The 13380-nt window shown below is 41.0% G+C and overlaps 1 protein-coding gene across 4 annotated transcripts in view; it reads right to left on the bottom strand.

The window, feature by feature from the left end:
* The window catches only part of LOC118118215 (microtubule-associated protein 4), a 96993-nt gene extending 85136 nt beyond the window's left edge, over positions 1-11857 (bottom strand). For all 4 annotated transcript variants that reach the window (XM_035171232.2, XM_035171231.2, XM_035171227.2 and 1 more), the window contains exon 1: positions 11730-11857. The gene's annotated coding sequence lies outside the window, so the exon portion shown is untranslated. The remainder of the gene's footprint in view (positions 1-11729) is intronic.
* Between the last annotated feature and the right edge of the window lie 1523 nt (positions 11858-13380).

The following is a 13380-nucleotide window of genomic DNA, read 5'->3' on the forward strand; positions in this document are numbered from 1 at the left end:
TGGGGCACACAAACAACACAAGCTCTCGCTTCTGCAGCTATCGCGAGTTCTCGCTGATCTCGTCTCACGCCCCTTTGGCAAGAGCATTGAGGCGAGGGTGCGAACACGGCTCCAGGCTTGGATTTGGCTGCTACGCTGTTTACCCCTGAAACTCCAAAAGTGTTTTGTGGACTCAAACACTTCACCCACCCCTCCATGAGCATAGTGGTGACTAGATAATGAGTGAATTTTCATTTTTTTGTGAACTATCCCTTTAAATCGCTCAGCTGAGCCTGATCGATACCAACTGTTCATCTGTATGGGAAGATTATTGTTAAGCGGCTCATGTTTTAAAATAACCACTCCAAAACATAAAAAAAAGGGGTGTGTACTTTTTAAAGTCATTATTTAACCAAATGTACATGAATACTTTAACTCCTCATCACTTACTAAATCTTAATATTCTCAACGTTAAATCTAAATCTAAATATTTAACTACAAATAGTCGTCTGCCCAAATTGTCATTGGTCAGACAATCACTGTTGTTAAGTTGTACGAAAAAAAGTGGTTCATCATCCAACTTCCAGGATTTTGTCTTTTTAACCAAAATAAATTAAAAAAAAACGACCTTGCTTAACAAACACCTCAAGTCAATATGCTTTCACAACTCAACAGAAAACAGCTGTTGTGGCTCCACAGTATGATGTGAGATGTCTTTACAGCCGTAGGTCAGTTCCGGTTCAGTGGTGAGTCACAGAAGAATATATCTGCTGAGTGTTTGTGCTAATGATGCTTCAGCAGTGAATGGAGAGGTTAGTGACCCTGGGAACCTGCCTCCTCCTGCTTTCATCAACTCTCTTCAAAACCATAAATCTCGGCTTTGTTGCCACATCATGACATGGATTACCCACTACATTGCCAACTAGCCACAATATATCATGCTTTATGACACTTTATATGTTAGTGTCAATCAACAAGACGTCTTTTTATGGCTAGACTTCATGAGGACTGTATTATGCAAAGTGGCACAGAAAAGATTCATGTGACCTGATGAACAGAGGAGCACATCAGTTTCCTCCCAGTTCTGACCTGACTGAAGGACACTGCAGCTCATTTCCAGCCCCACTGAAGGTTCACATGTAGTGCAACAGATAAATAGACGCCAGGACATGCTGCAAGAATAACTGTTGTCAAGAAGAGGAGTTAAGATTAGGGAGTTGATCACTGTGAATCTGATATAATACATTTGACTTGACTGACCAGTCCTACTGTGATAAATTAAAGGTGGTCAACATGAGATAATAATTGGACACTAAATCAACAGTTTTTTCACAAGCCTTCATGAACATTGATTTTCTCTTCATCATCACACAACTAATACTGTACATAGGATTAAAATCTGAGCAAATTGCAACAGATTATAAAACTGACGCTAGTCAAAAAAGCAAATTGTCTATCAAATGGGACTGGGAATCAGAACAGAAGCAGTAAAAAAAACTGTGTATTGAGATCAGCTTAACTACTTTCTTTAGAAACAAGACTGAAAGTGAGTGCGACTGGAATTTCACCAATGAGTCCTCGTCTACAAGTTAAGTTCAGTGGGAAAGAATTTGAAGCAGAAAGTTAAATAAACTAAAGTATATGAAAAAGTGCATTCAACCATTCGTCTGGCAATATAAACATGAACATAACAAATAAAAACTAGAATGTAGAGCATAAACCTTCGCCAACAGTCCAAGATGTACCAAATTGCACTCTGTGTGTTGCTGTCTCAAAACTATTTTCCTGAAAAAGAAAAATGAACCTAAATACAATATTTCTGATCTTTCTTCTAAAGATTTGTATCTCTTCAGCAGAACTCAGTCTTTGGGCATGAGGCTGAGCCCCAGAAATTAAGGAAATCAAAAAGTCTGACAGACTTGGGTTGCTTCTGAACTTGTCATATGTTGTGTTGAAAGGAAGAGAAAAGTAGAACCAGCCTCATTCTTCCAAAAACCAACAGGAGCCTTTTCTTTTATTAGAAATGTTATTCTTATACTCAGTAGAGTGCATACCTCCACCAATAGTTTCCTTAAATTCAATCATCTGTACCATATTACACACACTCATAGATATCAGTCCCCTAAAAATGCCTGATTGTTGTCATCAAGATCCATCAATTACTAAGACAAAGCGATAAAACAATCCTATATCCGCCCCTGATCAAGATCCAACATTTTATGGATTCTTCCCTGACATTCCACCAAGTTTTGTTCCCCATCTTAAGAAGATTGAATATTAATGTCGTCTGTGAGGTTACAAAGAGAACTACTACTGAGAACTTCCCAAAATGACAGAATGCGTTGATGTTGAAGGCCGGCAGACCCAGAGGATAAATGAGAAGCCTCATTTATTCGATCTGGGCAGCTGAAATGTGTCTGGGAGTCAGTTAGGTTTTCATTTCAGAGATGTCGATTCTGAAAGTCGACAGTCAGCGAAATGTTTGAATCGTGTCTATGGGCCTGATGGAGAAAGTTCCATCTCCCTTTCATGTTTGTTTTTATGTTTTTAATAAAAACCCACTACAACACATGTTGGATTCTGATGGCAGGGATACTGTGTGATGAGAGGATAGGAATTAGATTATATGATGGTGTTAGCCTTTGCTCAATTGGTTAAACTCTGAGGACAAAATAAAAATAAAAAAACACATCTAAAGCTGAAACTTTTACATCCCAGATGTGTTGCATCTAACGTGGTAACACAGTACTGTCATGGCTGCCCAGCCAGTTGTCATGGTGACTCAGCAGTTCCTTAGACGGACACACACAGTGTTTCTGATGAGCAGCAGGTTGGATTACTGCTGACACTGCACACACAACACTCACCTACTGAACATGCACATACACACAGCATCAAACCAGCGGTACACCAATCAGATTTTCTCTCTCCAGATGCAAATCCCCCAACCCAACAGACACTGTACAGAATAAACCCTAGTTCAGAACCAACTCATTTTATAATGCGGCTGAACATCTGCCAGATAAATTGTCATTTGACTTGTTTATGTGGGGTCATGGCACTACATTAACTGCCACACTGATTGATTGTGCCTGATCGATGTGGCTGTGTGACGATGGGATGGATTTCTGGTGGCCCGTCAGAAATGTTTCTCTGCTGTGTGCAGCAGGATTTTCCTTGTTGCAGCTGTCAAAAGATCTGTTCAAAACTGCACAGAGCTTGTGTTAATGTTATTTACATGTTGCAGTCTGGACTGTGCTGTGATATAAAACTGAAATATCTGCAGATCCACATTTGTCCTTCTCTTTTGCTTTCATTCCTTTCATGGAAGAAGAATGACAAAATATTTTCACCCCTCTCCATTTGTAAGTTACCAGGATAACACACAATTACAGAATGGATTTCCATAAAAACTTGGTAAAGGGCTAAAGAATAACCTTTCCCATTTTGGGGCAGATCCGGACAAAGAGGTGGATACAGGATTAAATTTTTTCCACTTTCTATCATACTTCAAGTTTTTGGACATTTTCACAGATTTCAGATATTTACCTAAAATGCAGACAATATGGTGCAGCTTTGAGTATTCAAGGGGAATATTGGGGCTGGGTGCTCTACTGAATGCCATTTATGATTGTATGGTTGAAATATTCTTTTTTCTATTGTCAAAGGACAAAACCAACAAACCAATCAAACATTTTCTTAAATTATATTTTTCTTTTGCCATTTGCCATAATTCAACTTTCGATAATTATTTACTTGTATCATAGAATGATGGATAGAAAATGAGGATTAGAAAATCAGGATCTAAGTGCCCAGCTTCACTTTCCAATGAACTGGCCAGCCCATCTCACCCATCATCCCATCTGCCTATTTAACTCGTTTAAAAAGATCAATATTGCAGGTGAATAACACCAACTCTATTATTTACTTAATGCACCAACTCACTAAAAGACGGTGCCTATGTAAGTAAACAGGCAGCATATCCAGCTGGACAGACTAATACAGGAAGGAGTCATGGTATTTTAGGAACCCCGACTAATCACTCTCTCTTTGAGCTCTACTTAGCGGGGGCGTGGAGTGTACATAAGCGAGGGATTTCACCGGACTCCAGGGGCACATCCAGACAAAACATTAATTAAAACAGATATATGTCCTGTATTCCAAGGTTGATAGGCACACAGAGCTCATCATCATGGTTCCGGAAGTAAAAATCCCTTTCATTTTCTGAATATAGATTTTGATCATCAGCCATAATATTGAAACCACAAGCTACGAGATTGTGAAACAGTGTTATTTGCTCCTGCAGAAGCCACAATACTGTTTGGTATCAACTGTGTTTTATGAAAAAGATGTTTAATTCACAATGTCACGGAAAAGTACTCCACTACCCAGAATCCTTGGTGTAAGAGCGACATCTCTGATTGGTGGTGCTCACTGTTACTATGGAATTTTTACCATAACCACAAAAATCATGTCAGCAATGATCAATACATTTACTTCAATACCTTTACCAAAGAGCAACCATGATTTCCCATGATTGCAAGTGGGAACAAAGCACTGAACCATGTCACTAACAACACTATGGTTACACTACCACACTTTAAAAGTTACTATACTAGACAGTATATGAAACACTATACAAATAAATACATAAAAGACGTGTAAAATTAAAAATAAATTCCCGAAGCACGCAGGAAGTTGGTCGAAGGGGATCATTCTCAATGGTTTGTGGGGTGCGTATAGTTCCATCACCCTTAAAATAATTATGTACAGTCTTGTACCTTTGCCTTTGTTTTGCTCTGGATCAAATGTTTTATGGTCATGATTAATCTCGTAGCTGGTCGGCCTGATTCCTGACTTAAAACATATTTTATAAGAATTTTCTGAAATGTGAGCTGGTATAAGTGGGCAGTAACTGTTACGCTCTATAGCGTTTGACTGGGTAACACAGGGCAGTTTGTACATCACCTCTGCTGCAGAAACCAGGCTTCCTTTGTCAGACCACTTTCATAGTCCACCATCCTACATGGTGGTGAGAGGTGTGGATGTTTTATCTCATGCATCCTCTTACTGGTCACTAGTAAAAATCAGCAGCTTGATCCTTCTCATTTCTCCATAACCTCGAAACTGCTAACTTCCTTCCTGAGTTCACCACCTCCAAAACCGTAAATGTCAGATAAAATGCTTTTGCCTAAATGCTATAGAAACTGATTTAAATGCTGTTTAAATCCAAATCTCACTTTCTCCCTCCATGTCTTTACTGCTTGCAAATCCATATGTTTTGGTCATCCTGCTCCCTGGCTGTGCAGCTGTCGTCTGCAGATCCTCTTATCTGAACTCAGGACATCCTCTCTGCACTTCTCTGCAACAAGCACTCAGCATCACTACTGTCTTTGTGAACCTTGAAGACTTTACCTTCCACATTCCATACAGCATCTTTATACTGATTTAATGAATGAGTCTACACATTTCCTGCAGAGATAGCTGATCACTGTTGTGCTTAACAAATGACCTATACAGTCAATGTAGGCCAGTTAGGTGACTATCGTGTCTGTTTCATTGGTTAACTGGGTGGATAACCGCCTCTGAATGGCCCACTGCCTGAAAACGTTAACCATATCTGGTTGGATGACTGCTAGCCTGACTTCCTGCCTACAGTGCTTGGCTGGTAATCTGGGAGGGATTGCATGTAATCCCACCAATCCCTAAATCAGAAATCATGGCATCATCATTATCACAACAAGCATGCATTAGAACATCTCTGATAATCCATGAAGCTCATTGCTTGTAGTCTTTAGCATCAGCAGTCTGTCGTTACTCTATTTCATCCCACTAACTTTGGCTCCTCATAGATGTGCATGTTCCAGTGTAGCTGTTCACACTACCCATTGCATTGGCCACCTTGGCTCACTTCAAACCCAATTCACCAAGCACAGCTCTACAATATCACCCTCCACTGTGGAATACAGTAGCCTGCTATCTATTTTTACCTTTGCAACTGTTAACAGTTAGCATGCTTACAATGTTTGTTAAGTTTAACATGTTAATACTTGTGTACCTACAGATTCCAGTTTATTAACACAGTTATCAAATGTCTTTCACATGGCTTCTGGTGCTGAGCTAGGCTAAGGTGTGTAGGCTTACAGTACATAAGGTCATTATTTATTTTCATTTATCTGCTGTTAAATTTAACTTGGTTGTGATTTCCCTCTTGTTGCATGCACATTTACAATTGTTCTCTAATGGAAACCACAGCTGAATATAAACAGAATTTATTTAATTCAGATATATGTTGCAGGGACTACTACATTCATCATGCTGGTATGACTGTGAGCATCACAAAGACTGCTTGCAGACCTGCACTGAACTCCTGATATTATCCGGAGGGGCAGTATGTGAAAATGCAAATGTCCGAGTCAGTTGCTCCATACATTCTCCAGAGTTTTCCTGACGGCCCCCTAGTAAAAACTTTAATAATAGTAAGATATTTTCTGAGTGAGCCCATGTGATAATACACCAGGATTTTGTCCAGAGAGTTCACATTGAGCTAGTGGGCCTGTTGATGACGTTTCTACCATTCAGGAGATGCAGAACTGAAAAAAAACTTAAATACAAATATCTCAGGATGAAAAAGAAGAACCATATACTTTGAAGATGTCGGAGAAGATGTCAACTTGGAAAGACAACAAGATTCAAGAGCTTTTGCTGATGTGGGCCAATGCTGTGATGTCTAATACAGAATTTATGAGTTATGTCCTGCCGACTGCATGCTCTACCCAGACGCCAACCCACACTTGGACGTGATGAACACATCTGACCCAGACGATTTTCTGCCACATTGTTAATATGTAAACGGACATTTGGGTCTGGACATTTTCCTGAGTTCATGTCTGAAAATGGCTAAAGTGACGTGGATTTTTATGCATTTTTTGGTTTAGCAGGTTGTAGCATTTCAAATGATAAACAAATTTGTGGTACAGCTACTTTTATTGCTGTGTATTTTGCATATAACTGTTGTTTGCTCAACATCTTCCTTGGAATACACAAACAACTGTCAGACAATGGATTTACAGAAGGTCTTTACAGAACCACAACCACCTCCATCTGACTACCATTTCCAAACTCAACACTTACAGTATCAATTTGCTTTGGTGCCTTCCTTGCTTCTATTGCTCTATCTCTTTATGAAAAGAATTAAAAAACTAACATATGTACGTGGCACACATTCAAGTGGCCTTGATGGGCGGGCAAGTGTGTGTAATGTAGTAAACATATGTGCCAACAGCTTGGATATATTATGTATATTAAGTATATCTAAGATAATGCCCATGCCTAAATTAAATATCTTCATTAAAAAATAAAAAATAAATCCTTTTTTCCAATGTGAACATTGACCAGATGAATAATAATAAGTATCATCGTATCATGACATGCTTAAGATTTTAGCTCAAGTCACCATAGAAACCAAATCTGAGAATCTGAACAGATCATAACAAGCATTTAGGCGACAATACAGATGTGTTTTTACTGACTTCCAGCATCTATGTCCAGGCTACATTGCATTTCTAGGATGGGAACATTTATTACGTTTGACATCAGAATCCCTTAATTTCCTAACTAAGTAAATCCTAACTGACTACTTGCCTATGCTTTCGCTATATACGGTGATAAAGAGGGACATGTTCAATCTCTTCCTAGACCGGGTACCTATAGCCGACGAAAGAGCAAATACTGTTGAGACAGCTGTTAAGAATGTAATCTGGAAGAAGGGTCTTTCAACAGAAATGTTACTGCAGAGCTGAAGAGGTAGCCAGTGTGATGGGTAATTATATTATGCCCAAGTGAGATTCTTTTGTTTGTTGAATCCCATGCTTATGAATGAAGTGAAAAGGGGTTTTGCAGCATCTGTCCAGCAGGGGCTGTGGCTTGTGATGCAAACAGACTGGCCCTGGCCTGCAAGGACTCACCAGATGATATAAGGTGCATGGCCACCTTCAGGGACCACCATCAAGACAAATTATGTATTTAATTACAACATTTCCAGGAAGTGAAGGACAAACACCACCTCTGTCTCAGTAAGAGGCCATCAAGACCCTACAGAGGAACCTGAGTGCACTCATTTGAGCCTTGAAAGAGGAGACACACGATGAGAAAATGTCCAGAGGCACACATACAGATTCGCGTGATGTTTGTCCCAAATGCCTTTACATAATCAGTCAATGAGTCAATGTCAACTCACTACACAGACATGCAAAATGGGCACATCTATTTATTACATTGTTTTAAATAATTCACTGAAATGAGGGTGGTTTCCATGTGAGTAAACAGCAGTGTTTGTGATTCCTGGCACAAATCAGACTCTGAGGATCATCAAGGAAGCTGGAAGGACTCCACTCCCTGGATCTTTACTGGGGCATTCAATGTGGGTAAATTAACTACTGTATGTTTCACAACACACATACACACACAACACACAGAACCAGGAATAGATCATCAGTCCACTGGCAAGGGAGTATGAGTGGGCCAACCTCAACCCCTGCCGGAGCCTTCTTGTGGGCATTACAGTAGTTATCCCCATTTTCAGTCAGATGAACATAATAAGATCTTCACTTTGTAAAGCATAAAAAAAATAAAAAAATCTTTATATTATTGAAATATGTGTTTATTATCAAGTTTTTAAAAAGGCCTTTGAAACCAGCTTCAAGCAGAGAACCTGGCAGCCTGCTTGAGGATCTGTGCTGTGGAGCACTCACTGTATTTATATTTTTCAGGTATTAGTAGCAACATACCCTGTAGGCAAACTATAGGCTACCTATTGTTCAGCTATTTTTTACTAGGGCACATTCAATATTTTCAAACATGAACTAGCTGATCCCCAGAAAAACAACCTGCAATATGTTCCGATAATCAGTTAGCATTTTACACTCAATGAGGCAATGAGATGATTGGTGAATAAGGGCTCATTCAATTTAAATATTTCATAGTTCAGGCTTCAAAAATTGACTCATTGCTTTTCTCACAGTCATATGATCTATTAAACGTGTTAGGGATGATGGATTGTTGGCTGGGAAGCAACTTGAAGATTAATCAATAATAACAATAGTGGTTAGATGTTGTTGTAGGCCTTCCTTTTTGCAAACCGACCTGGAGGTCAAGGCCAATTCCTTGGTTTTTATTGGACACTGATCAAAAGATGAATATGAGACGGAATTTCATCTTTTATATCCTGGTATAGACAAACACCTTTTGTGTCAGATTGTCCCATTTTGAAAAAGAAAATAAAGGAACAATTAGTATCAAAGTAAATCCTTGGTTGAATAAAGCTTGCCGGGAATAACTGTTTCATCTGTGGTGCTTTTCCAGCCTTCTACTGCAGCCTCTTTCTGTTCCTTCCCCTATTTCCCTCTGATGAAGCCCTTTGTTGTGTTGGCAGAGTGTTTTGGGTCATTGTCTTGCTGCATGAAGAAGTTTGGAGGCAATTCTCTATAAATTGGCAGAGAAAATGTTTCTGTAGACATAAGAATTATTTCTGCTGCAGCCATCATGAGTTTCATCATCCATAAAGATTAGTGAGTCTGTTTCAGAAGCCGCCATGACACCGCTTCAAAATGAGCTTGTTTCTTCATGAGCAGATCATTTCTTTCTCCAATCTTTGTCCTGTCTATCACTTTGGTTTGGCTCATTTGGAGCTTATCAGTCTAGAAAATGTTGTTCCAAAGCTTTTGCAGCCCTTGTATGTGCTTCTGCGAATTCCAAGCTGGCCTTCTAATGCTTAATGCTACTGAGTGGTTTGTATCTTGTTTTCTAGCCCATATATTTCCTCTTATGATGATGGATTGAGAAATTGTATCCACTTTCATGCGGAGGTTGGTGCTAATGTCACAGACTGTTGCTTGGATTTCAGCCAAGCAGTTTAAAAAGATCCTGCGATGTCTGTACCCTCTGAGAAGGTTTTCTTTGCCGTGAGTGTCACAGTGAACACCACTAGACTAACTCCACCAACTCCATGTGGACATCTTGCTATTTCTGAATTAAAAGCAGTAGAAAAGCATTCTGTTGAGGATAGAAGTAGACCTGGCCTGTTTATGGCGGAAGATTTGTACAGCTCGCCAATGAGCAGACAGTCACTAGAAGTTGCATCGCTGAACTTTATGGATGTTTTCAACTGCGCACCAACGGCCAATTGCAGCTTTCCACTGTGACTGACAGGGAGAGAGAGAGAGAGAGAGAAAGATAAATTTGATCTTTCATCTGCTATGTCCTGTGTTACCAGAATGTTTTTTTCATTTCCAACCATCTGAATCAGATATATCTAATTCTGCCTCGCCGTTATGTCAAAAGATAAATAAGGTTTAATGTCTTGATTACATACAATGTGACTGTCAGTAAAAAGGCAACAGGTAGGCAGATGGAGAGACAGAAGACCAACATAAAGAGACACACAAGCATGGAGTGTCAGAAAAGATGACTGTGACCTCTTCAACCCTGCAGGATGCAACAGAGCCTGCCAACACGAAACATCATATAATTCACACTTCCTCTCTACACCTTCAACCTCCCACAGGATGCGGAACATATACGGAACATGTCAGGTTGTGTAGCCGGAACGTGTAGCTGAAGCACAGAATGTGTCCCTTTTATGTAACAGTGCAGCCGTGTGTCTTGGCTGAAAATATCTCAGTGTTGCATCATCATTGAAGCGCAGGGACGAGAGGATATAGGACAGATACTACAATGTTTACTCAAACTTCAGCACCAGATGATTAAAAATGTCCATACACCTACGTCACGTTATTACATTTCAGAATCTACGGTTCATTAATCCTCCTCAGTCACTGCACAGGCAATTTCACATATGAAATAGACTGAAGCCTGATCCATTTTGCGACAGACACTGCCACAGAGAGAGAAAGACACGAGCATTGGGGGAACAATGTGTACTAATCCACACTGAGACAGAGGATGCACTGTACGTGTGTCTGTGTGCATTTGTGTGAATGTGTGTGTCAAGTGGGCTGGTGGGGGGTGGGGTATTATTGTATAATGGCAGATTTGGTCCCTATATAGAGCATAACACAATATCCCCAAAACTGGTGTAGGGCATATGCTGTGCAACAATCCGGGAAAAAGACCCTTTATGTAACAAAGGCCTTGTAGCTGTGGAGCTGCACCTGACTGCCTTCGACAAAGATGCACTGCTACTGTAAACACTACACGGGCCAGTAGATCCCTCACAGTCACTGTCATGGGTCAGTGCAGGTCACTTATGCAGGATTATTAATATTAAGATGTGAAATGTCGTTAGATGCCGTGAGGCCACACTGCAGTCATCAATGATCAAAGGCGAGCACATGGAGCTGATGCGGGGCTGCCATGGAGATAGCTTTGTACTACTGTATCCCCGGGATAGTACAGGAGGGGTGTACCATCCTGACTGCGGCACCACCATAACAAAGAGACACGGATCCACGGAGCTCCGCATGAGACCCCCGCCCTCCTCCTCCTCCTCCCATCGCCCCTCACACGCCCACTACCCCTCCATCATTAAGATGGGAAACACCGCGCACCATCATCCGCCATGCAGTGGAAACACAGGCCCGTACCCGCGCACCACTGTCCGGATAACCCAGTAAATATGACAGGGATTTTTCATCATTCATTCATAAACACGGGGCCGGACGGCGCAACGCGAGGATACAGCCGCGATCACGCGATGACACACGATAAATGTGGTTTTTAAGGCTACTCACCGTTCAGCTGCGTCCCGATCCTGTGGCTGAGTGTGTGTTAAAGTGTGTGTGACAGTCAGGAGTGTGTGACGGTGAGAAATGTCTCCACCTTTCTCTGTGAACCAGGCAGACTGGTGCCAACACTCACACAGCTCCCGCCCCCTGGACCACCGCCTCAGCCAATCAGAAGCGAGGAGGGGGGGGGGGAATCTGAATCCGCAGCAGGCAGCTGGTGATGCCTTCATGGGCCACCATAAAAAAAATGAGAGTTTTGACTTGATTTGTTTTATTGGATTTGTGAAATCCATCACAGCAAATCCAAGGAATGACAAGCTCAAATCAGGACATGCATTTTCAACATGGACCCAAGGAAATTACATCAGGTGACACAAAACTGGGCAACACAATGATGAAACACAGCAATGGCAAACATGTATCAAACATGTAACAATCATCCATAACCTGCCACCATGCACCATAGGAAGCCTGACGTAAACCTCGGCACCACACAGGAGGAATGAGGCATGAGCCAGGAAAAAAAACAATAAATGGTGTCAAGTGTCACATTTGTGTCAATGATAAATGATCTGTATTTTTAGAGCACTTTTCTAGACTACTCAAAGTGCTCTACAAGTTTTGTCATCCACCCATTCACACACATTCATGCAGCACTTCAATTCAGACCATTCACACAAGACCTTTAGGGGCAATTTTGGGATTCAGTATCAAGGACACTTCTGAATGGAACCAATCTTCTAGTTGGTGGACGACACGCTCTACCTCCTGAACCACAACCTCCCTGTGCGTTGGTGTGGATGCAGGAATCTTTTTTAAATCACTTTCCTTAATGTTGCAGGATAGGACTTTTCTTGAGCTTTTTGTCAATTTCTATAAGTCACAGACGTATGAGTGTGAGCAATTTGGTGCAGATCCAGAGAATCATCTGGATGTGACCAGCACAGCACAGTAGAAAAACTAGTCCACGCCTTTGTTACATCCAGACTTGATTATTGTAATTCCTTATTATCAGGCTCCAGCAGGAAGTCGTTAAAGACTGCAGCTTGTCCAAAATGCTGCAGCATGTGACCTGACAAGAACCAAGAAAAGAGACCACATTTCTCCAGTATTAGCTTCGCTACACTGGCTTCCGGTTAAATCTAGAATAGAATTTAAAATTCTCCTCCTCACCTTCAAGGCCCTTAATAATATGGCATCATTATATCTTAAAGAGCTGTTAGTACCATATCAACCCACTAGAGTACTGCGCTCCCAGAATTCAGGCTTACTTGTCGTCCCTAAAGTCTCTAAAAGCAGAGTAGGAGCCAGAGCTTTCAGCTATCAAGCTCCTCTCCAGTGGAATCATCTCCCACTTTCAGTTCAGGAGGCAGACACCATCTGTACGTTTAAGAGTAGGCTTAAAACCTTCCTTTACGATAAAGCTTATAGTTAGAGCCAGTACAGGCTTGTCTTAGACCTGCTCTTAGTTATGCTGCTATAGGTCTAGAATGTCGGGGGACACATGACACACGGAGCTTCTCTTCCCAGCTTCTCCTTCCTCTTCTCCATCCTTATCACATCAAAGAAATTAATATCTCATCAATACATGTTACTGACTTGACTTCTTCCCTGGAGTCCCTTTGCCTTATCGTCCGCAGATCCAGGGACGCGGCTG

Source organism: Hippoglossus stenolepis, chromosome 11 (genome assembly GCF_022539355.2).
Source record: "Hippoglossus stenolepis isolate QCI-W04-F060 chromosome 11, HSTE1.2, whole genome shotgun sequence".
In the NCBI taxonomy this organism is placed as follows: Eukaryota; Metazoa; Chordata; class Actinopteri; order Pleuronectiformes; family Pleuronectidae; genus Hippoglossus; species Hippoglossus stenolepis.